The sequence below is a fragment of the Cryptomeria japonica genome, chromosome 10, assembly GCF_030272615.1.
Source record: "Cryptomeria japonica chromosome 10, Sugi_1.0, whole genome shotgun sequence".
Lineage (NCBI taxonomy): Eukaryota > Viridiplantae > Streptophyta > Pinopsida > Cupressales > Cupressaceae > Cryptomeria > Cryptomeria japonica.
The window spans coordinates 199,338,918-199,366,056 of record NC_081414.1 but is presented as its reverse complement, the minus strand read 5'-3'; the positions used below and the strand labels follow the sequence as shown (position 1 = coordinate 199,366,056).

Here is a 27,139-nt window from a genome sequence, read left to right as displayed (position 1 = left end):
TATAGAAAAATAAGGGTGTAACATCATAAATTGTAACCTTGCACAATTTACACCACCTTTTGTGTCCCTACTTTAATGTGTCCCATCTTAGCTCTCACCCGGGTCCATTTCCTACCTTTTTACCCCAAAACTGATGTCATGTTTCTACACAGTGATTTGAACCCTAGCATTAGGTTGTATGCTATGGACCGCTTTCTTTGACTACCACTCTAGCCATTTGATTGCTATCTAAAGTTTCTAGTTCTTCAATTACTAAGAGGAATTGGTCTACTTATGGCTTCATCCACTCTCTTAAGAGGAACAAACTTACCTCTAGGAGAGCAGAGAAGTTTGTGGTTGTATATAGTGTTTTGCTTCTCATTTATTGCAAGCCACTTTTGTACAAAGAGCCCAATAGAATGATGGGATGTGGAACCTAAGGATGCAAAATGGATTGATGAGGATGCAACAATTACACAAGCAAGGCTAGCTGGTATTAGTTTGGTGGAGCTTGACCATGTGGAGTCCAACAATCCTAATGATGAATTTTACTTTGGGGATGATTAGAGCCCTCACTTTCTCCATTTTGGCAATCTGTTATTTTCACATCATATGATCATTGTATTCATTGTAATCATCATTATGAAATCTTGAATATAATATAAATTTCAAATTTGAGTATTTTACTAATTTGCTAAAGTTTCAATTGTAAATTCAAAATTGTAATTCGTATACATCTTTTAATAACTATTTGTTCAAGTACTATATCTAATATTAATGTCGCCACCCTACTTCCATCCCCAAACTTAGGCCCTTGGTCTCCCAATCCCCAAAACCCATCCCCTTGTCACAAAACTCTGTGGAACTATGGAATGGACAATTTAACTTAAATAGCTTGCTAAATAGTTACGATTATTTTGAGCCTCCATGAAACTTTATAATCATAGATTCCTCCTAATTATAAGTTGCATACTATTATTTCATAATAAAGAAAAACATAACATGAAGTTGAGCCTAGATTTTCAACTACAAGCCAACTACAATTTTAGATTGAACTTACTTGAAAACAACTTAGGCTACTATTTGCAATTCATGCCAAGCAACCTTAGCACTAAATTTTAACTGATTATAGGCATCTTGAAATATGACCATTGCACTGAGTGAGAAATTTGCAAAAGATCTTTTAGTCATATTCCTTGAAGATGCTTCCATGTTTTATGGGTTGTTTGTATCAAGTGTATAATTCTTTTGGGACATCTCAAAAATTGTTCGTCATACATGCTCCATGTGTGTATATGAAGGTTTTTTATTCATAATCCTTGAAATTGCTTTGATGGTATTAAGGGTTGTTCTACAACAACCACCTATAAGGGAAGCTCCAAGTTCTTGCCACTCCCGTACATATGAAACAAAATCTACATCAGAAACCCTAGTAGATCCCTGCACAATTGTACAAAAAAAAAAGCAAAGTTATGTCTTAAGTATCCTAACCAAAGTAACACCATTGACTAAATAGATCTCAACAAAAACTGATGAGCTTAACCCATTCTAACATTCTATCTTGTCACTTGTGAACTTGGTTAATTCCCAACAATAAAACTCTACTCTAATTTGTTATCATATTTTAAATAAATTTTAGATTTGTTTGATTCCTAGAATTAAAATTGTACTCTAATTTGTCATCACATATTATATATCTTTTAGATGAGTCACACCGAGATCATGTCTACAATTGCAACATTTTGGCATGCTAGTAAGATGCATGTTGAAGAAATTGTAATAAAGTTAATCCAACATAATTAAATATCAAGAAGAGCTTACCACCCACTCCTTACGGTCACCATCATATGTTTCTCCACTATTCGGATAAATGAGTATTGGTTTCTCAGTAACCTATCCATCAACAAGACAAACAATAAGCACTGGATTAGACTCATTTTACAGGATACAAGGTGGGATCCCTATTTCAGGCATGTGGAAACTTTAATTTATGAACATACAAAAAGAACAACAGTTGCAAAATAGAAATGTATATCAATAAATGAAGTAGATGACAAAAATGCAGACTTCAACATTTTCTTCTAATACTACACCACAAGTGGCAAATATTAAAAACATCAACCACACATTAATCATACATCCATTAGTAGTGTCATATTAAGGACATTACAAATATAGCTGTTAAGCTTGACACACAAAGGAATCTATATAAAGAGAATTTGTGCAGAAGCCCAAAAGTAATAAATAGCTTATACACAACCTTGATAGCAGTCATGTAAGCTAGACGGTAAGATATAATTACAAATAGTGACTGCCTTAATATGATAAATAATTTGGAGGGAATGGAGCATGATGCTAGAGAAAACAATGGACCATTCATCTAATGGTGCAGTTCCAGCATCAGCTCCTAAACTGTATCAAACTTTGGCACCAAAATCTGATAAAATGTTTTCCAACATAATCTACATCAACACACAAATTATCTAATTGAATGAGCCATTAATATAATGCCTTTAATTAAGGAACCTACAAGGACAACCACAGAGGTTGTAACGTGTGCTGTAACTTAGCTGAATTAACTGTTTCAATTTGACTCTCTCGCACTCAGATCCATTGAACAGGAATCCTGGGGAACATACTCTTGCATGCAGTAAATCAAACATCCAAGTCAATATCCAACTCGGTGGATTCATCATCATGAGAAGCTGGCACGTGTGTTGAATCATGAACACCAAGGAGAACAACCTCAATGGGTCGATAAATGGTTTTTAAAGATGAACTTGGGAAAGACCTATCTGACCAGATCCATTACATGGATAAGGGGACGAGAATTGTGTGGGAGACCGTGGAAGGAGGAGGAAGTGCACCATTCTTCCAATGTTAATCATGCCATGAAGGAACCGAATCTTTTCAAACATGTAACTACACATGATCCTAAATCTTGAACATGCTAAAAGGATTTTATGAGTACAGATTTACAAAAAAATTCCATGAAACGTGATCGAAATATTTGTCTTAAGGGGTTGTGATGGGTTTGCCAAAGGCTGGGGAAACCAACTTTGTAGATTGTAAATGGAGAAAACCTAACCGCACCTAAAATAGTATTCAGATAAGAACCTTCATCAACTTTGTACTTCCAATTTTTGGAATACTTCATAGCTGCTTTTATGAGCAATAGAAAACTTGCCACTCATGTCAACTAATGAGCTGGGAGGGCCAAAGATAAATAGGGAGAATTCAATTAAGGAAATGAACCTTCCAAGGTTTCCAAGAGGAAAGTATATTCTTCAAGATAATAAATCCATAACCAACACTCCTAAGCACTAAATAAAGTCTTGCCTCTGTATTTTGAGGCCAGGTTAAATGAAAATCTACCATTGATGGAACTATTAACAAGTATGAACTAGTTGTTTCTACTCTGCACTGTTAGGAACTTTGGGAAAATTCTCCCCTCATTTTACGCTTACAATCTCAACCATCCTAATGAATTTTACAGGAGGCTGGCCCCTAAAGGAACTAGGCTCAGCATTATTAATGGTCTTGATTCTTGACAGAAGGCTTGAAAACAAGAGAATTCTGAGGATGCTAGTCAGTCACTTCATCTAAAGCACCAGACAAGAAATCCAAAATTCCTTTCTTTAAGCTCATTGTCTCTTTTTCCTCTTGGTTGCCTTATCCCACTCATAGTTGAGCATAGGATTATTTAAAAAACATGGCTGATTATCAGGTGATTCTTCGTCAAATTCAATCTAGGTATCTACTCATAAGAAAGGTTCAACCAATATGGGTCCAACAATCATTATTTGGGATTGATATTCTTAACCTAGTTCTAGATCTAGATTGGAAAGGCTTTGCCCTTGAATGAGCACAAAAAAATTCATTTTATATTTGTTCTTACAGCTTCTAGTGAATCATTTGGCCTCAGAAAACGTATAATAAACAAGTCATATGATGGGACATCTAACATGGGAACATCACATGCGTGGACAGTTTCAGTAAGCCTTCTAGCAAAGTTGGAGTTGGTTTCCAACTCACAAGGCTTCATATTCTATATGGATGCAATGTTGATGTCATAAGGTCTGGCAATGTCAAAGTACATAAGGAACTAATAAAAGAGCCCATGGAGGCTAGAATGAATGGATCAACTGTTCAGATAAGCTTATCAAATCAATTCTACACCTCATTTGTTAAGGTTCTTCGGAATAGATTCAGGATAGCATCCAGGTACACATTCTCCAAGAAAGCTAGAGGAGTTAAGGGCTTAATATTGATCAGATGCATTACATGTTTTGTGGGAAATTATAACTCCTAGAACCACAAAATTCTGAGGAAAGCTTGCTTTCTTCTAACTATTGTATGAAGAAATACCTGGAACTTTTCTAAACTGATCAACTGACGCGAGTCAGCATGATAGACGCTCAATCTGATTTGACCTGTATAACTTCCCTGATGATAATTGTTGACAAGGGAAGAGTGCCATAAAAATTTTGGAAGGTAGATAACCCCTTACCATGGTGAACATATAATTTATGTTGCACCGACTTCTATTGACAGGTGAGTTGATCCATCACACACAAGTTAAAGAGATATACAGGTAAAGCGTCTTCTTCTCTAACCACCCATCAAATAATGAGATAGTAATCCTGCTGACCCATTAATTAAGACTGAAAATGTAGGGCTAGTAACACGACAGAAAATCCATTCTTTAAGTTCTATGACAAGCTAAATGCCACAAGAATGTGCCACAAACATAGCAAGTTAAAAGAGTCAAAGACATTAGCCATATCCAATTTTAGAATTACTCCTTCACTCTTATTGCTTTGCACAGTGAATAATTTATTGTACATAAATAATATTCTCTTTTAATCTTCCTTCTAAGAAAAATGGCTAATTGATTTATTAAGATCAAATTAGTCAACAACAACTGAATTTGATGAGCTATGGTTTTCGAAATAATGTTGTAGACTGTACTACATAAAGGTTGACCTAAAAGCATCTAGAGTATCAGTCTTCCGTTGTTTTGGAATGAAGAGTTAATTGACCTAACAGAATTCGGAGTGTTTGACTCGCCTTGTTTTGGAATTGAAATTCAACATTGTTGTATTAATAAATTTTAACATCTTTCAACCTTTGAAATATCCCAGAAAACCCACAAGAATTAAACAGGGAACCCATCTGGATAAGCTAACTACAGTGGGGTGTGCATTCACACCTTCTTCATTAGCTCTAAAAAAAACTCAAAGCAAATTGCAAGCAATAACTAGAAAAGCAAATTGCAATAAGAAATGAACAAAAGCGAGACTAAGCTTGTCTCTCTTTTTCAATCACTAAAAGAAAGAGGCATTGAAGATCTATGTAGCTTATTTTCCATAAACATATGACTAAAGAAATTTGAATGCCCTCATAAAACTCCTGGTGCAAAGTATTACGTGTTCCCTCCTAGGTAAAATTCCTCTAAAATTTATAATTTGTGAAATAGCTTTCCTCACATAGAAAAGTGACAACTAGAAGCACTAATGTAAATGCAGCACTAGTATCTCCTTAATATTATGTTCTCAAAAAAGCTATCGAATGGATGCACGGACAGCACAGAGCAATCTACAAACTTCAAATTGAGATTTATAATTCTTAAGAACTGCCTTCAAGAAAAAGCTCCAAGCTCCTTTCTATAATTAGGAATTGAAAACTAATTGTAAATACTAAAATGCTCACTCTATTTTTGAATAGTAAATGGACTCTCCTAATTCTTACAATTCTAATTCCCTACTTTAAAAACGAAAAAACTAATTCTAAGAAAATAATTGCCCTGGATAATTATCCATTTCCCTCATTAAAACCTGTAACTTTTGTCATCTGCCACCCGATTGAGGGACTGTATTTATCTTTCCAATCTTTTTTCTCTTCCTTAACTACGGGAAATATGACCAACTTTCTTCTAATAAGGTTATGTGATGAACCACAGCTACTGCCATTTTCACCAGAGGACCCAGCAGCTGGAGTAAAAAAAGGAACCTTTGAAACAGTAAGTTATATGTTATGTTTGTACAGTAGGAATGCTTAGTGATGGGAAATTTCACAATATGAAGAGTTAAAGAAACGAATTAACAGTTTTTGTCTTTGGAACTTTTTCTTTTCTTTTCATGACCAGAATATCAACTAGATGCTTAACATTTTGTTCTTTACTTCCTTGTCTGCACAGGGATGCTTCCAACTATTACTTTACTTAGTGACAAAGGAATAGCTTAGATAAGGAGTCGAGGTCTGGATTGTTTGTCTATCTACAGTACATGTTTAGAACCTGCTAGCGAAAATATGCTCTAAAAATCACGCCCTAGCAGTATGATGTTAGTAAGGGTTCGTGATTTGCAATATTTTCAAAAATTATCTCTTGAGATAATAGCTTATTAGTCATGAGATTATACAATCTATACCTTACTTTTTTCACTATACCCAATAAAAATACATGACTCACTTTTGGTATCTACTTTTGTCTATTCTGATCAAGGAACATGCACATAAGCCAAACAACCAAAAAATTTGAAATGATTAACATTAGGCTTTTTCCCATACCAAACTTCATAAGGAGTCATCTTCTCGAGTGCACTAGTGGGATTTCAATTGAAGATGTATACTGATGTAGCAACTGCATCTCCCCAATAAGAATTGTGGTTCGTGATTTGTAATATTTCTATAATAAGCAATATTTTCAACACTCCCATCATTGTTAAACTTGGTCTTGTAGACCCATTTGGTGTCAATCTTCTTCTTGTCATGTGGAAGCTTTGTCAACTCTCAAATATCATTCTTATGGATGGAATCCATCTCTTCTTTCATTGCTTGCACCCAAACTTCAATAGTACATGCATCTTCAAAACATGATGGTTCAAAATCAGCCTTGGCTAATAAAGGAAAATTCAGTCTCACCTATTGAATTTTCTACATTATTTGATTTGCACTCCTCTAATAAATATCACTAAATCTTCTTACCTTCCTTGTAGAAGTAGGACTAGGAATTGAACCTGGACTTACACTTGAAATTGATCTTGGACTTGAAGTCCGAAGAAGAAAAAGATGAATGAAATAAATAAGATGGCAACCATTATTTATCTCAAAACGTTCGACGAGTTTTTTGTGTCGCGCGAGTTTTCGGCGAGAAGCGCAATTCTGGCGATTTTTGCAGACAAAAGCGCGGAGAATTATAATCAAACCCCGGCGGCGAGTTGATCTGCGATTGCTCGCGGCCAAAAATTTCCAGTTTTTTAACTATTTACTGACAAAACTATTTTGAGGGAAAAGTCTGAAATCAGTTCACACACTCGTGACCACTACAGCGGCAATTTGGCTGTAAAGAGCCATATCTATAACAATAATAAAGCATGAAAATAAATTTTTGGAAAGGTTAAATATTGCTTTCGAATGACAGAGCAAATAAATCCATTCAATGGCCAAAGAAAGGCTAAAGATTGCTTTACGAAAGACTGCTTCATGACAACAAAACAAGTAAGTCCATTCAGTGGCCAAAGATTCCTTTAGTTAAAATAGAGTTATTTGTGGAGCAAGCGTATCTGTAAGAATTCATCTGAATATAAGACAGGGTTTCCTTTTCTATAAAAATGGCAAGATTCACAATAATACGGAGTTATTTTTTTCCTCCCAAAATTGTCTAATCTTGCTGGATCGGCAGTTAAAACATTAAAAATTGGTTTGTCTTCACAACTCAGAGTTATTTGTACTCGTAGTTTCTTCATAAGGACATTCCATAAATCTAGCAAAGTATTTCGTAATGGTTATAAATTTACTAGTAAAACTAGAAAATGAATTTTATTTAAAATCTTGGAGAATCTACTATAGGCACTGTAGTTACTTTCCATCTGGAGAAGGTCCTCTCAAGTTCTAAAAATTGGATAAATATGATTCAGTGTGTCATTTTATGGGAAAGATCCGTCAATCTAATATTATTAATTATTCAGGAAGAAAAAATAAAATCTTTGTCAAATTGTACGGAATACCAAAGACCATGTTGATTTTTCATTAGCGTCATATGAAAATTTACAAAACAAAGAGATCCTCGTCAATTAATTAGAGAAATGTGATATTACCTTCTTAATGGAAACGATCAATCCATGAATAAAACGAGGTGCAGTATAATTGATACCAATTGCAACCACCTTTTTACACGAATCAGCAATGGAAGCACATTCTGTCACTGAGTCGCCACTCACTCCATTCACACCATCTTTGGAGTTGAAAGCAAACCAAGCTGGCACTTGGATATCATCTTCTTCAAGTAATTCAACATAAGCCTGAAATAACAACAATTCTTATGCAATTATTTTATAAAAAGGCAAAGCCTGTTGATACAAACAGTCAGAAAATAATCCCTTCTTAGCTACATATGATCTAAATGACAGCTAAAATGTCATTAATGTTCCCTTACATTTAAAATAGTTACAACTGTTCACATGGTTCAAAAATCTGGAAACAAAAGCATTTTATAAATAAAATAACAAACAAGGAGTGCTTAACCACCAATGTGTTACTTAATACTAACAATCTGTGCTACACAGAAACATGTTCTAAGTAGTTTGTGACACATTCTACGTTTCTTAACGCCCCAGGAGTGAAGTGACATCTTGAGTTCAGTCTCAGATGTTCCAACTTCCAAGAATGCTTGACATTCCACCTTTGCCAGTGTAGCTCAATATTCCCAACGCAAAAGGCTTTTTTGGCTTCTTTGTGACCATAAAACCAAACACATAGTAGAATGCCCAAAAACATACAGCCTGACAGGAAGCATTATGATTTATCCTGACCATTTCTGAGAGTATATGAAATTAACAGCACGCATCCTGATATGACAGATAACTGCTTACAGTGTAACTTTCTATGTTTTACTTCTTTACATGATTCTCTTGGATATAATTTTGTATCAATTACAATAAAACAATGCATCCATGATTTCTGAGAGCATAATTCCATTATTAACTGTTGATTACTGTCACAAACAGTCAACTTTAAGTATTTTAATTCATCTTCATTACAATATTCATGCTAGTTCTTTGACATCAAAGTAATTGATAGTAACTATGGCAATTGTATGTGGATACCATTCTGTCTTCTTGCTCGATCGAATTACATAACTTGGCAACAATTTCAAGATTTCTCGCAAATCTATATTTACTTTAGACGATGTCAGTTGCTAATTTATGTACATAACTGCATACGAATTGACTAATACTTCAATTTCCTCCAGACATGCCCCACAATCCATTACCCTTTTACTTTAGACTATGTCAGTTGCTAATTTATGTACATAACTGCATACGAATTGACTAATACTTCAATTTCCTCCACACATGCCCAACAATCCATTACCCTTTTTCCCCATATTTGAAGGCCGGGGCAACATAGTTTAAAATGTGTAAGTCCATGTTATTCTGGAAGGCAAGGTAGAAATCCATATTATGCTCAAATGAAGGTTCATGTCATGACGTTTACATAAAATTCCAATCAGTTTCACTCTGCAATACTTAATTCCGTCCCATTTTGTAAGAGACGTTGTGAATTCCCATTACATAGGATAGAAAATGCTTATCAACATAAAGATTTTATAATTCCATTCGTTTTCTATATAGAATAAAATTAATAAATATTTTATAAAAACAGTGAACACGCATCCAAATTTAGTTACAAATCAAAAGCTTGCCCATTCATGTAAAAAGTTTAAATTAACAATACTTTTCAGATAAATTTAAATAAACTAGGTTATGTATCAAATAAAAGCTATTAGCCTCAACAATAGTCATAGATGGTAATTGCAGAATCAAAAAAGTTTCAGCCCTACAGTTCGCATACAAGTTTCCTCACCATCAAGTGAACTGTAAAGATTAACAACTTCTAATCAATAACCAGGCTGATTGAGGACTATCTAATAAGTTAGGGTGCTAATTATGGACCAATAGTGAAGTGGGGAGGCCTGCTCCAGAACAGATCAACACAGTAAAATTTCTGGCTCGAGTCTTAAAAAAACTCTTAGCAAAACTTCAATGCCAAGGGCAATGAAAAGTGTGAAATTGATCGAGTCCTAAACAGCACCAACTTCTGTGTTACTCAACTTGCACCTAAGTCACAGCAACCCTTAAAAAACAAAATATGCATTAAGAGGATGACAAATCTCCCACCAACAACTTCGTACTAAAGTGAAATTCAAAGCCGAACCTCGGTGTGACAACCAAATTAGAGAGGGTGAAGATAGATGCAGGGTTCATGCCAACATTTGTCACCAAAATTTTCATCAAATGAAGAATGGGAGAGGAATCGACTTCCCAACTCAACTAATGGGAAATGGGAGATTACTCCCCCAATGAAAGAGTTAATGCAAAAGCTGTCTTCCAAATCATGCCAAAGACTCAATTCACACCAAGGGATGCTGTTGGAATTATACTCCTAACTACTCAACAAACCTCCTCAGCTGTTCCTATCATCTCAGTATCCTCCATATCTGCAGCATTGAAAACAAATCTTGGCACGGATTCGAATGGATTTTATCTTAATCGCTCCTACATGTTCGCTGTTCCATCAGCAGGTTTCTCACACTCTCTGGGTAACATGAGATATATCATTTTATGTAATCTTCTCCCTCTTCCGTGAGTGTTTAGTTTTCTATATATTATATGGCTTTGTATTTTGGCAAGCACTCTCTCAAGAGTTCAGCTCTGCAGAGCTGTAAGAAGGTGTAAGAAGCTACGCAGCTGTAGAAATTGTGAGTCAGAATGTAATGGTGTTTGTTTGGAAAGAGAAGAAGTCAGATAGTTTATGCAATATCTTATTGTGATTAATATAAACTTCCATATCTGTTTATTTGTCTGCTCCCCTCTCAACCTTTAGATGCTACATTGCAAAAAATGGGAACACAAAGCAGATTTAACAGTCAAGCCAAGGTTGTTCTAACATTTGGTAGAAGTGTAACAAGGATGTTCCAGGATTCTCTATAACTAATCCATGGGAAGTTATGAGGTTGAAACCTTGATCTCCGTATGAGAAACAAATATTGTAGCATATGTACTTTGGTTTACCTAGTGCCAGATACAGAACAAGTTATAGGGCCAGTTGTGATGCGGAGCATCCACCAATCTCAACCACTTAGGGAGGTCCTTTTCCTAACTCACCTAAGTCAAGAGGTTTCAAACTCACAAACTCACAAACTCACTTTAGGCTACTAACCCCATTCAATGTGCTTTAGCCCACCAATGACACACTTCTACTCCACAAACCTCATCCAATCATGGAACATACCTTAAATAGGTCACAACAACATGTTAAGACCCAATATCAAATATTTCAACTCCATACATGATAGGTTCCCTCAATGGCCAACAACACTAGGCCTTTCCTAATGAGGACTACCAATGAATTACTCACACAACTCTTCATGCCCATTAGACACACACCAAACCATAGAGATATTATGGAGACTCCCTTCCATTTACAAAATACTTGACTCAACCCCCTCAAATCACCCAAGGCAACATTACAACTCTTTGTTGTCTCAATTCTATTCATGGGACAAACATCAACTTTAGGACAGTCATGTGCAAGATGGGGACAGTCATGATTTAGGCTTTTTTCTTTCTCCAAACACCATAGAACCATAGTGTGATGGTTTGAAAACAACTTAAATACTATCTCCAAGTTCCTTCCATAGCCATATATAACGTGCATTCATGAGTATACATGCCAACAATTGAAAGTACCCTGTCCAATTCCAGGGAGCAAGAAAATGCAGTCATGAACAGTCATCAATAACTTTTTACATATTGAAAATCAATCCAATCTCTCCGGTCATATTGTAGATAGGTTAGATACAGAACTTTTCCCAAAGTTTTAGAAAGATCCAACAGTTAAAACAAAAGATATGCTTGTTTTACCAAAACGGGTTAACCCTAGGCAGGGTTTTGGCAGTTTTCACAAAAAAATTATGATTTCTCCTTCAATACTTGATCAAATAAAATGAAACAAAAGGCACAAGAAACTAAATTCATTCCCCTTCAATTCAAAATCAGTTAGAAAGGTCGATCAATGAGTTTTAATGGCGAACCAAGAGCATGAACAGACTGTAATATGGTGATTTCCAGAATTTAGTGCAGGAATTTCTCAATTTTTATTGATTTTTCTTCACATATATCAACAACAACCATGAATGAACGAGGATAGGCCTTTTTATAGGTTTTATAAGCCTCCTCATCAGTTACAACCAACTTTTGTAATTGTTTTAACAAACAAACTCCTAATTTCTCTTATAATGCAAAAATTGCTTTAAGCATTTTTGACAATGGGAGCAATTTTGCCAATTTTAACTCCTAGACCGAACCTATGATATTTTAATGACACAAATAGGTCCAAATAGACATGAAAGGACCTTTAGAACCCAAATTGTACATTATTACATCAATTTGACCCATTTTGCAAAGTATTTTCCAAATCAAAACCTTCTTAGGACCAACTAGACAACTTGGTTACATGAATGGTCAAATGACCTTATTACCATGCTATTGATCTCATTAGACCTTATTTAACACAAGAAACCATCTATAATTAAAAATGTTCGTATTTGACCCCATATAGGTCATTGGAACCAAGAGGTACACTTGGTTCACTTGGTGCTTCTGCACCAAGTTGATTCTTGACTGCAAGCCGGGTTAGTTAATCTTAAGAGGAGAATTAGGTAAAATTGTAACATGAAGCAAAATGATCAATTTTAAGATTTTGATGGTATACCTGAGCCTCTAGCTTGTTCGGTATTGCTTCAAAAGCTATTAAATCAAAAGCTATTAAATCAGCTCCTGAATCTGCAAGAACTTGCACTCGTCTTCGATGGAAAGCTTTTAAATTCTGAAGGGTCATACCAGGTCCATAATCTTCTCTGCAAGTAAGATATTTCGGCAGCATGACCAACTTATATTTGTACATCAATTTTTTTTGTCTCCCAACGGTATTTGCCAAAATTAACTAGTGAAGTTCATTAAACAAATATATATATGATTATTAATAATCTCCTACCTGTATTCAGAGCCATCTGCCAAATATGCTCCATAACTTCCCACAGAAGCTGCCACTAGTATAGGCTGAAAATTTGGAATGTCTGCATACTCAACACTACCATCTGAAATCTCTGGACATTTTTTCCAAAAATTGTCACGTGCTTCGCAAGCAACTCAACACTCCTACGCAATAGAGCTTCTCCCTCAATGGTAGACAACCCTTTTGATTCAAAACCTTGAATGGTTGCCTGTTTATAATCAAAACCCAACAGCCATAAATGAAAGAATAGGTGCCAGGTAAGAGCAAAAAGGAATGAACAGTTAAAGAATGTACTTATAGTAAATATTACAAGCCCAGACCTGATATGATGCTGTTATTATGATCTGAGCACCAGCTTCAAGATATTCTTCGTGAACCTAAGTATTTGAAACAAGCAGTAGTGAATACATGAAATCAGAGGAATGAAACATAGAATATACAACGATAGTTGGCATAAGTTTCCAGTCTTTTGCTTCTGGAATCGATTGCGTTTTTTTTTTTTCAACATTTTGGATCACTCTCTTCTTCTTGATGATGGATCATTAAGTGCGATTCAAAACTATGGTACTTGTATCAGGATTCAATTGTGTAGTTTTCAAGTCAAACTCAACGATCCATGTTTCACAAGTAGTGGTTCACAAGAGCTCATCTCTCATGACAATGAATGGTACACTTAGCACTCATAGCATCTAGATGATGCTCGTAGAAGTGAAGCATTGGGCCTTCCCAAGAAATCACCCATCCCAGTACTACTCCAACTCAAGCGCACTAAAAAGAGAGATCATAGTGTTCTATGAAGAATATCGTATGTATCACAATGATCTAAGAAGAGCCATGGATATGATAGTCATCAAGTTGTTATCTATGAAATGCTATTCATAGTCTATTGAGACTACAGTTTGTAGAGCTCATAATCACAAATGATTGTCATGTCAATCAAACCCAAGCTAGATGACCTACAGGAAGATAGTTATCGAATATGGATGATGATGATATTTTTGATGACTCATATGATATTTGACCAAGTCATTGATGGCTGATTGTTGACACTTCACATTTTTATTATTTTTTAACTTTAAAGTTTAATATATATCATGACGTTCAAGTTTGACTAATATTTGACTATTAATATGGTGGTGTATTTTGAACCTAATTACGACTACAAATATATATATATATCTGATTTTTATATGTTTTTTTAATAAATGCAACCAACCTCTAAAAAAAATTTGCTGAAACCCTGAACCCACAAACCAAACCCTCGAACTCAAATGTGAACCTGAGCCCAAACTGAAACCGGCAACCTTTGTGATTGTTACCCTGTGATATGATTTACTTCTATCCTCGCTGGTACTAACATCACCAGTAGTCTCAAAGTCATACATTATGAGCCTGGTCGAGCATGTATGCATACAGGCTTTCTATAATTTAAAAGCCATTAATATCCTGTACTAACATCACCGACAGCTTTGGAATACTATCTTTTGATCCTTCTCTAGTTGCATCTTGTCATCATGTGACACAAGTTAAATTTTACAAGCTACTTCAAATTATAACGGGTCACAAATTCCATGGAATATTCTATTATGTTTTCTATTAAGTATAATACTGTAAATTTTAGTTGGTATGAGTTTTCTACAGTCTATGAAGAATTTTATGATTGTTTTTTATTTTAATTGTGTATATTTTTAATCAACATTTCAGATTATATTCGTGACATATATCACTCTACTGAACATAATCTGAAATGTCAATTAAAAATATACACAATTAATACCAAAAAAACAATCATACAACTGCAAATTCTACCAAAAATCAAATGAAAAATGTAAATTCTAAAATCCTCACTGATCAGATACTCCAATCCCACATCCCCATTGAAAAATGAATACTTAAAACTCATAATTTCAAAATACAAAAAATTAAACCTTACAATTCAATCATGAAAATACAACTCTTGAATTAGGAAAAACAAAATGAAAAAAAATAGTGCTTACATCTGTAAAATCATCAAAAATAAAAATATTAAAAAATAGAATAAAATCGATGGGGCCTCTCGTGGTAACCCTGGGCCGGCTGGGGTAGGAATGGTAATTTATGATCACAATGCAAATTTTATTCGAGCTAAGTGTCATGCTATTGGTTTTAAAACTAACAATTATGCGGAATTTCATACTTTGTCTTTTGGATTGGATATGGCAATCTCTTTGGAAATTAAGGACTTAATAATTGAAGGTGATTCTATGGTGATTATTCAATATGTTATGAAAAAGATTGCGGTTTTTTTTGGCAAATTTAGCCATTGATAGCAATGCTAATCAGCGAGAGGTGGGTTTTGAGGAAATTCCTTCTAGAGTATGGGAAGGTTTGCAACAATAGTTATATGATTTTATTGAGTAATGTTGATGTAAAATTTTATGATGATAATTATTCTCGCTTTCCCCTTTCATTTCAAGTATTCATGTTCCTTGTCTGGAGGAGAGTTCGAGCTCATGGTATTTGATACAATAGTGTTTTTCCAAAGGTTTTTTGATACTTTCTTTTTTGGCAGGAAGGTTTTTTGGCTCATGGGATTTGGCACAGGTTTTTGGAAAATTTTGTCTTCTTCCTTTGATAGCAGTTGTGGAGTCTACATTTGAAAATTATCCGATGGGTTTTTTTTGGCAAATTGTAACAATCCTTTACATCTCTAAAATCAATGAAAAAAAAATCCTTAGAACTCTTTAAACATGAGAAACAGAAAATGCAAAAAAAAAAAAATCTATAAGACTCTTGATTCATAAAAACAAAAAATAATTCTTACAATTAGATTTGTGAGATTTCTACATCTATGTTTTTTTAAATTCAACTGTATAAATAAATTTCCTCTTACAAATATTATTTTTCATTCCCAATGATGATTCTGAGTGAAATGGAAACATCCATATAAAAATTACTTACACAATTAAATCCAGAAAACAATTGCAACAATCCTTTAACTCTTTAATTTAAAAAAGAAAAAGAAAAAATTTAAACTTGAAATTCTCAAATGTTGAAAAACATAAAATTAAATGCAAAATTAAACACTCACTGAATATTCATACCTGACGAATGAGTTGAGGAGTAGTAATGAGGCATTTAGCGCTCCAGAGTGGATCATTGAGATCTGCTCCATGAATCTCCAGTTGCGTGGAAAGTCCTCCACCGATAATACCGAAACCTCCTGCCTTTTGCAGAAACTCCTCCAACACCTTCAACTTTTCCCCGCTTCCAAACTTCATCGCAAATAAAAAAAATCCAACCAGATCAGATTGTCCAATGTTTATTTGCAGCAACAAAGAACAAATTTAAGCCGAGCAGAGAAGGTAGAGACTGTGCACCTTGAAAACTCCACAATGGTAGGGTTACCGAATTGATTTTTTAAATTGAATGACGTCTGATCAAATGTAACAAGATGGTGATGCCAGTGACGAGGTTGGACTATACAGGGTCACGGCCGTTTGTTTTTCTATTCGTAAATCCATCAACTTCCCTGTTATTCTATTTACCTTTTCTTGTGCTGTATGATACAGAAGAAGTCAAAACAATTCATATAGAGTTTTTTCTGGAAACTTTTTCAACTCTCGTACTATGAAAAATGGAATGGAATTTTATGGGAATATCCATTGCACTGATCCAATACTGATCCAATACAGTGGGTGAGATGAGTTTATTAAAGAAAAAAAATATTTATTTTGTGCTAGATGCCGATATGATTTAGACTGAAATAAAAATTATTAATTTTTTATAAAAAATGATTTATATTTTGAATAAAAATGTTCATGAACAATAGCAGTGTAAAAATGATTTGTAAATAAGAACTCAAATAATGATGTAATTTAATATGAGTAGAAAACAATCTAATTTTTCAAATATTGAGCAAGATAGACTGTCTCATAGTATCCACAAAAACATTATTATGGAAGCCAGGTACCCCAAAAATATTTTTTCCAACTCGAAATATGATCAAATATTGTAGGAAATTGTGTATTTATGACCTTCCATTTTTTTTGAGAAAGAATCATCCGAGAAAATATGTTTCAATGTTTTAGTATGTTGATAGTAAGGGCACTTGGTTGGTATAATCTTCAAACATTTCAGTCTATCAACAATTGAAAGTTTAAAATGATGGATCTTCCACACCAAAATTTGAGCATTAGCCTCCACTTTTGACTTCCAAATTTGAGTACTTAAGTTCTTCCATTTTTTTTCCTAAAACTTGCAATTCCATTTTGTGTTAAGTCTTAGATTTAGAACCATCCTCGAAAGGAATTTAAGATATATTTTCTTAAGAGGGAAATAACTTTAAATTTTATAATTGATTGAAATGTTATGTAAGATATACCCCTAATTTTTTTTGAAAACTTTGTCAATAAAGCAATAATATAACAAATGGCAAGTTAAAGTTGCTATTAAGAAAAAATCAAATTTGAATCTTTTAATGCATAACCATTTGTTGTTACATTTTCATTAAAACTTTTTGTCTTTCAACAAACATATCATCAAACAATTTTGATACAAATTTGCAAATAGAAATTTAACCCTAAAATATATGAAATATAACATGATCAGATCGAAGATGCTATGACATTCCACTCAAATCATCATTCTTTGGGCATGGCAAGGCTCACAAAGTCGCAATAGGCCAAAGTTGTCACAATGAACAAATAAGCACTCCCTATAAATGCACAGATTAAAAAATATCACTATTACCAACAATTATAGTCCTACAACACAGTTTAAAATCAACTCAAAAGTCCTACAACAAGAAAATAGGTTGTAAGTTGGTTAACTAAGGAGGGAATTTGAATGAATTGTAGGAATTGTTGCTCAAGCCTCTAGGATTCAAATGAGTTTAAGATGTTGAATTAGTAAAATAATTTCTTAAACATGAGTATTTTTATTATATTGTTCACTTACATGTATTTGAGCTCACTCAAGGTAAATAAATCTAGTATGTCACCCTTTAGTCTACTATTTGATAGATTCCTAAAAGAAACATATAATTATCCATTTTTCGTATTTTTTGATAGATAATGATAATCATTCTACAATCACATAAAAGAGTCGTGTGTTTGTTAGCAATGTGAGTTCAATGTTGTCATTAATGTTAACCTGATATGTGTGGATTGTTGCTTGATATGTAAAAGTCCAAAAATGATTGTTCAGATGTTGTTATGATGTTTGGTTGTGATATTGAGTGAGTATGTGGTGTTTTCGGAAGGTGATAGTATTGTAAGTTGAAATATGTAGGACGTAGAATTTGAAGTCTATATGGGAGAATGCTCTTCTTTTGAAGATGATGGATTGCAGTTTTGGATTAAATGTTTATGTTATGTGAATACTGCACTATTATGTTTTCAAGTCCTCAACAATTCGGGTTTGAAGTTGGTTGTTGCAATTTGTTGATAGTGAGGTTGTATGTCAAGATTGGTGGATGGAGAATTCTCTACATCACTTTGCAGTGTTGTTTCATGTCTTGCGACTTGGAAGATATGTTCATATTGTTCGTGGAGTGTTCCAGTTTGGAATTCAAGTGTTGGTTTTCTCCACAAGTGAAGTTATTTTGTTATGTTATTTGGCATTATCATTTGTGTTGGTCTTTGGTTGACTTAGTTGGTTCATCTTATTTGGGTCATTCTCTTTTGGTTTGGATATGCATTGGAGGTTATGTTAAGGTGTTGTTATGGGTCTTACTGTGGCATGTGAAGATCTGCATTAAGTCGTTTGCATTGAATAATATTTTGGTTTGACTTGTTAATGTGCTTTAATGTTTATCTACTTATGTTTGATGTCGACTTTGGAATATGTGTCGGTGTGTGTGGTTTGTTGGAATCAACTTAGGAAGATATATTGTGATCTATTTGGGTCCTATTTATCTCTTTGAGTGAACCACATTTAGCATAGTTTCTCAAGGTGGCCAACTTTGTGTAAATTATGTTTATTCTATTTGTGGTCGACCTAATTAAGAGTTTTAGTGAATAAGATGATATAAATAGATGTGCGGATGTGTGAATTTTTGTTTGGATTGATTGTGTAAAATCACTTAATTGTCTATTCGTCAAATATCTAATTCATCGAGAATTTTGTTGTTTTAAGACATAAATATTGAGTTATTGACTGGAAAAATGAACAGTATTCAAACAGTGATATTCTTCTTCCCCATTGGATATAATTATTTACTGACAGAACAATTGAATTATTGAATGGAAAAATGTTCAGTATTCAAGCAATGATATTCTTCTTTCCCATTAGATATAATCATTTACTGGCAGAACAATATTTATTTAATTCAAGGAATATACAAGTTTATTTATTGGTGCACCTGATATTCATGCTAACCTGTAGGAGCTTTGTCACTTCACCTCGGTTTGATACTTCTGCTATTCCATTTTAATACACAGCACCGATCTGGAGTTTATCCTTCCTACCCCGCACCATGTACAGCCAGCATACATCACGTCCCACGCACAGACACTTTGTCCTTTTTAATATATCGCGCACTATTAACCACACTGTACATTCCACACAACAGTTTTGTATCCTTCATGAATGTCGAATATACAAGTATAGACCCGATATCGGGTTTCCCTTGGTTAATCAGATAGTTTCATGCCCGTATTACATACTATGGCAATGGAAACTCCCTTGACACTCCATCTTCTATTACTCGCATTCGTAACTGCAGGATCTCATGCGTGATGGCTATTCTTGGTTTTCTTCGACGCAACGGAAATGGGAATTAACGTGCTCTTCCGCTATTTCTACAGAGTGACTTCTACTTCCCTGAGCGAATTACAAATATCGACCAGCTCCACAACCAGTCCGAAAGGATAATGTCGTTGGGTTCATATATCCAGAAACACTTCCCGCACAAGCAATATAAATCTGGAGGTGTGCTTGAAACTTCGATCAATGTTGGACTTCTGCAATCATACACCTGCATGATGCTCCTTCTAATGCACGTTGCCACCCATTGTTTACGCTTCCACCAATAGGCCAGTTTCTCACTGACAAAAGGAGGATGAATTTGGATAATTCTTCGTCACACCAGACTGTAAATTCTCTTCTCCACCGTGTCCTTCAATATCCCCACTATGCCTTTTTATTCTTCTCGAGGTAGTTTCATCAACTACTTTTATTGCATTAACAATACAAATTAATAATATTAATTATTTATATTAATCCCAAATTCAAGTATTAATATAAAAATAATTAATATTGTGAGCCTTATTTTCATGGTTTATATCTTTATTTGGGGAACATTACAGTCTCCCCTGCCCAATGTTGCTTGCCCACAAGCAACTGTAATCCAGGATACTGAAGAATCTGCTCATTTTCCAAAGTAGCATCATCCAATGGTAAATTCTGCCATTTAATGAGGTATTCCCTGATAGTCTTGTTCCTCAATTGTCGATCTCGAGTTTCCACAATCACTTCGGGTATCATTTCTAGTTTCCCTTCTTCATTCAGTGGTGGTAAGTTCTCTGATATTGTCACCTACTGACCCAAAGATTTTTTGAGACAAGATACATGGAACACATTATGTATTCTGCTTTCTTCAAGTAATTCCAATTCATATGCCACTGCGCCAACTTTCCGGATCACCGGGTATGGCCCATAAAATCGAGGCTTCAATTTCTCTGCCCCACTTCGTTTGAGAGTTGACTGCCTATAGGGTTGCAGTCTGAGGTATACCAATTCACCAACTTCAAAGTGACGTTCAACACGCTTCTTCTCTGCATAAATTTTCTATTGATTCTGAGCACATTGCAAGTTTTCTTTAAGTGCTTTCAGTATATCTTTGCATTCCTGAAGCATGTCCTGGGACTTGGGAACATTACTCCGATCGAGAGCCAGATCGATAAAAGAAAGTGCATCATACCCATAAAGTGCTTTGAAAGGAGTCATACCAATAGATACATGATGAGTACTGTTATAGCAATATTCACCCAAATATAGCCAACAGACCCATGCTTTCTGATGACCTGACACATAATTACGAAGGTAACCCTCAATCCACTTGTTCACTATTTCCATTTGTCCATCAGTTTGTGGATGGTAACTCGTGCTGTGATTTAACTCAGTACCTGTCAATCTGAAAAGTTCCCCCCAAAATATACTCAAAAATCTGTTATCTCAGTCACTGATGATATTTTTTGGTAAACCATGTAAACGGAACACCTCTCGGAAGAAAAGTTATGTGAGCTAAACAGCTGTGAATTCTGTAGTAATAGATAAGAAGTGTGCAAATTTAGTTAATCTATCAACCACAACAAAAATGCAATCTTTACCTTGAGATCGTGGTAAGCCTGTAATGAAATCCATAGATATACTTTCCCATTTCTGTTCCGGTATAGGCAACGGTTGTAATAGACCTGCTGGATACGTATGCTCTGCTTTGTTTTGTTGACAAGTGATGCATTCTTTAACATAACAAAGAACGTCATTCTTAAGTCCTTTCCAGGTGAATCTTTCTCTTATCTGCCGGTAAGTTTTGAAGTAGCCGGGGTGCCCTGCTAAAGGAACATCATGCATAGACTGGAGGATTTTCTCTTTCAACTTTGATCCTGAAGACAAATAAATTTTGTCTTTGTAATAGATAATATCATTTACAACCTTATATTTGTCATCTTGTACATTACCATCTAGCAAATCACAAGCAAAAGAATCCTTTGAGTATTCTACTAGCAATAAAGATTTCCAATATGTTGTTACTACAGAAAGTGCATTGAGTTCAGGCCTTCTAGATAAAGCATCTGCAACAATATTATTTTTACTCTTTACATATTCAATCTCGAAATCATAAGCTTGGATCTTAATAATCCATTTCTGTTGCATGTCATTTAAATCTTTTTGTCCCAAGAAATATTTTAGACTGTTATGGTCAGTTTTCACCACAAATCTGCTACCAACCAAATATTGTCTAAATTTTGTCAATACATGCATGATTGCCAACATTTCTTTATCATAGATAGAATACAATTTCTCAAGTTTATTAAGTTTCCTGCTTTCATAAACTATAGGATGCTTGTTTTGCATTAAAGCTGCCCCTATTCCATCACCCGAAGCATCACATTCCATCACAAAAGGTTGATTAAAATCAGGAAGAGCAAGTACCGGACAAGAACTCGTTACCTCTTTAAGTTTCTCAAATACCTGTTGGGCTTCCTCGGTCTACCATAATGCTCCCTTTTTGGTAAGATCTGTTAAGGGTGCCCCAAGCTGCGAAAAACCTTTGACTAATAATGTGGAGTTTCGTCAAGAAAAGATAAGAGCCATTTTGGATTGGCCACCACCTCGGAACCTTACAGAATTAAGAGGATTCTTTGGGTTATGTATTTATGTTCTGAACACTAAATTGACTCATCAATTTGAAGTAGTATGTTACATTTTCTTTTATGAGAATTGAAATATCCAAACACGATTTTCGAGACTTTCCATGGGGTAGGTGGGAGTTAATGTGAAAAAGCAAGTGAAATTTAGACATTCGAGGTTAGGGTTGATAGACACTTCATACTAGTATATCGATCATATGACCTAAATACAAGATATTAGTCATTCTAAATTCACATTTAGACGCCTTTGCACACAAGGATTGTGATTCCATAATGCCAAGGACTATATCAATATGTTTCAAACAAGCTTCCTAGGTTTTACTATAAATTAATATATCATCAAAGAATACTAGCAAAAAATTCCTTAATTGCTTGTTAAAAATATAATTCATACAGGACTAAAATATTGTTGGAGTATTTGTTAGACCAAACGGCATATCCAGGAATTCATAGTGACGATGATGACAACGGAAGGCAGTTTTATGAATATCTTGTTCTCTTAACTTAATCGGATGATACCCTGATCTCAAATCAATTTTAGAAAAATAAATGGCACCATGCAATTCATCTAACAATTCATTAATTCGAGGAATTGGATACCTATTTTTTGATTGTTTTCTTGTTAAGAGCTCTATAATCAATACACATTCGAAGAGTTCCATCCTTCTTTTTGACCAATACTACAGATGAAGCAAAAGGACTAGAACTAGGTCTGATATGTCCCACATCCAATAACTCCTTAATTGCCTTTTCTATTTCATCCCTGAATGTTTTAGGGTGTCTATAGGGAGTAGTAATCACTAGTTTAGCACCTTCTTCTAATTTAATAGTATGTTCAAAACCTCTATCAGGTAGGACTCCTGGAGGAATATCCTTAAAAACCAAATGATGTGAATCTAATACTGTTAACAAATCAGCTTGATAAGATTTAGATTCAAAATCTGATACCTTGTTGGAGACTAAACATTGTGTTGACCATGCCACATCTCCATGTCTGAAAATAGCTTCCATTCTTTTTGCATTGATGATCCTGGGGCCACTATTATACATACCACGAAGGACTACCTTCTTATCATCAATTTTAAAAGAGAATTTCATTCTTTTAAAGCTCTGTGTATATTCATCTAATGTTTCCATCCACTACATGCCCAAGACAACATTAGTGTCAGCCAAATCAATCACGTAGAAATCATCAGTAACAGTGTAACTGCCAAGAGTAATATTCAATTTAGGAACTTTATAAGTGCTAGACAAATTAGTTCCACCTGCTACTCTAACATCAAATCCTTCATGTTTTTCAGTATGCAAACCACGTTTTTCCACAAGTGTTGCATCTATAAAATTATGTGTAGAACCACTATCAAGCATAACAATTACACGTTGTCCATTCAAAACTCCTCTAACCCTGAAAATGTTGTAATGTGGGGTTCTTGTTGTAGACGTCTAAAAATGGTCAACGCTTGCGGAGTCATACTTTAACATTTGCGCATTGCCTCATTTTAGGTTTTTGTGTCGCATTAACATTTCTCCTATGATTCGCACTTGATCTTTATCATTTGCGAGCATCGAGTCATTCTTCTACATTCTTCATTTGTCTCGCTCTCAAATTTGGTCTTGTTGACAACAATCTCCAGTCATGATTTTGGTCAATTTTATCCTGTCGCATCAATGTGTGTATTCATTTGTCATCATTTTAGACATCGTCGATCCTAATTAGGGTTTTGTCCTCTTTTCAATCTTATCATCTGGCGATCGGTTTATCAATCTTGTTGTTTTACGATCGATTTGTCATCGATCATTGTCATGTTCGATCTTGTCATTTTGCGATCGATTTGTCATCGATCGTGGTCATTTTCAATCTTGTCGTCTTGCAATCTATTTTGTCATTGATCCTTGTCCTCTTGTCAATTTTGTCATTTTGCAATCAATTTGTCATCGATCGTCGTCTTTCTCAGTTATGTCAATTTGGATCAATTAGTCATTGTTCCTCGTCAATTGATGCATTTATCAATCAAATCATTTATCAAATGGGTCATTTATCAATTCAAATTCAAAATCAAGTCATGTATCCTTCATCACGACCTAATTGTCATTCTCGCATTTCTAATTCATCTTCTAGGGTTTCATGATTTAGTCATTTAACCTTGTTTGTCATTTTCTCTCTCTAGGATTAATAAATTATTTATTTATCCTAAGTCTTCTCATCACAATTAAATATTCATTTAATTGGCTAATTATTCCTCTTTTTGTGAATTAATTAATAAATGACAAATTATTAATCAATTTACCTAATCTCTTAATTCCTAATTTTCCTCTTTTTCTAATTTCTTAATTTCTAATTCATCTAATTTCAATTCCCTCCTATTTCATCTCCTAATTTCATGGGAATGACAATTCAATTTGTCATAATTTGTCATAATTGACAGTCAATCAATTTTGACATAGAAATTTGTCATAAATTGTCATTAATTATCAATCAATCAAATTGTGCATAGAAAGTGCATAATTTGTCATAATTGACATTTTTGATTTGCAATTTCCATTTGAATTGAATCATGCTAATTTGATCTTTTTCTCCAATTTCTCTATAAATTGGATGAATTTCTTCAATCCCAACTAATCACATTATCGAATGAGAATAATCAAATCATCGAATTTCTAATCAATCACGCTTTGAGTACTCTTGTGCCAATATCAATCTTGCTTTCACATTAGGTGTATGCACTTGAAGGTGAGATCCACAAACAAAGGCTATTTGGAGAAGAAAGAAGAACAATGGAGCCGCATGAAGGAGCATTCAGATCTACAATTGGTTTGCATAATCTTTAGTATTGTATGCTTTGTTTTCATGTCTTTATTGAGTGTGCTTAGGATAGATCATTACATTTAAGCTTTCGTGATTGGGCTAGATTAGCATTTTGACTTGTGTGTGATGATTTCCAGATTCCTAGCTACACCTGTCATGGATGCTATTACCCCTTCTCTTTGTTTGGTACCTATTTTTGATTCAATGTTATGTGGGTCCCGTTCTATGTTAGGATCAACATTCTCATCATCCTCACTGTCAAACATAACCTCAATATAATGAATTTTCCCCTTCCCTAAACATCTGTGTCCAGGTTGCCATGCTTCTCTACAACTAAAACATAGTTTTTTCCTTCTGAGTTCTTCTCTTTCTTCTTTATCTAGCTTGTTTTTAGGGAAATCATCTTTGTTGAAAGGTTGTTTGTCCTTTTCCGGCTTAGGAGGTGGTCCTTTGTTAAAAAAAATTCCTTTTGAAGATGGTTCTAATTCTCTTGCTCTTTTTACAATTGTTTGTAAAGTAAGGGGGTTTAAAGATTTAACCCACCCTTTGAGGGAATCAGACAATCCATCTATAAATATCACAATCTTGTGTCTTTTGGAAATCAATAACTAAGACAGCCAATTTTTCAAATTCGGATATATATTGTTCAACAGTTCTGGTTTGCTTAAGTTGAGTCAAATCCTTAAGATGTAATTCAAGATCTTTAGAATCAAACCTATTAATAAGTTTCTCAGTGAATTCAACATAAGTGCCTATCAAATTATGACCTAATGTTATTTGTCCATGATGCCACCATTCATGTGCTACACCGTCAAGATGTAACGCAACATATTTAATTGCCTCTTCTTCCAACATAGGATTTAATTGGAAATAAGTATCTAATTTTTGCACCCAAGCTCACGCAGTTGTCTTACCTAAACCATCAAAATAAGGAATGGACATTTTCCCAGTTTTTCTTTGTAATTCACTGTTATTTCCTCGTTGTCCTCTTGGCCTATGTTTCATTCTGACATCTAAATATTCTCTAAATGTCATTGCTGACTTGAATTCTTCACTGGAACCTAACCAGTCTTGATGTATTTCTTCTTGTATTTCTCTTATTGTAGGTTCATTTTCAAGTGGCTGGTTTCTAGCGGTAAATGTAGGCATAAATGGTCTAGTTGTTTTTGTTCCCTCTGGCTGATTATTAACTGACTGTTCATCTCTACCCCCATTATTTTGATGTTGATTATTCTGCCTTCCATTATTTTGGTGCTGATTTACATTATTGGCCATAAACTGGGTCATCAAATTGGTCATTTTGTTAACGTTATTCTGCATATCTTGCTGACTTCTGATTAATGCAGCCAATAAATCCCTATTGTTATCTGGGTCTCCCATGTTGGTTTCAAAGATAAGTTCTTCGTCAGTTTCTGTGTGGCTATCCTCAATTTCAAACGGAATAGATGAACTATTTTGTGTTAAAGGATAGTTTGTAAATTTGTTCTGATGGGCCCTAGTACTTCGGAAATTATAATTTCCCTAGTGCATACTCGACTGTGCATTAAGTTTTCATAAGATTTCACTACCCTACAGGCTGGCGGGATTCAAATCTCTGATACCACTGTAAAATCCCTTAATTGTCTATTCGTCAAATATCTAATTCATCAAAAATTTTGTTGTTTTAAGACATAAGTATTGAGTTATTGACTAGAAAAATGAACAGTATTCAAATAGTGATATTCTTCTTTTCCATTGGATATAATCATTTACTGACACAACAATTGAATTATTGATTGGAAAAATGTTCAATATTCAAACAGTGATATTCTTCTTTCCCATTGGATATAATCATTTACTGGCAGATTAATATTTATTTAATTCAAGGAATATACAAGTTTATTTATTGGTGCACCTGATATTCGTGCTAACCTTTAGG

At 34.4% G+C, this 27,139-nt stretch overlaps 1 pseudogene; it reads right to left on the bottom strand.

Moving 5' to 3' along the window:
- Nucleotides 1-58: 58 nt before the first annotated feature.
- LOC131053810 (homocysteine S-methyltransferase 2-like) lies at nt 59-16,319 on the bottom strand (annotated as a pseudogene).
- Between the last annotated feature and the right edge of the window lie 10,820 nt (nt 16,320-27,139).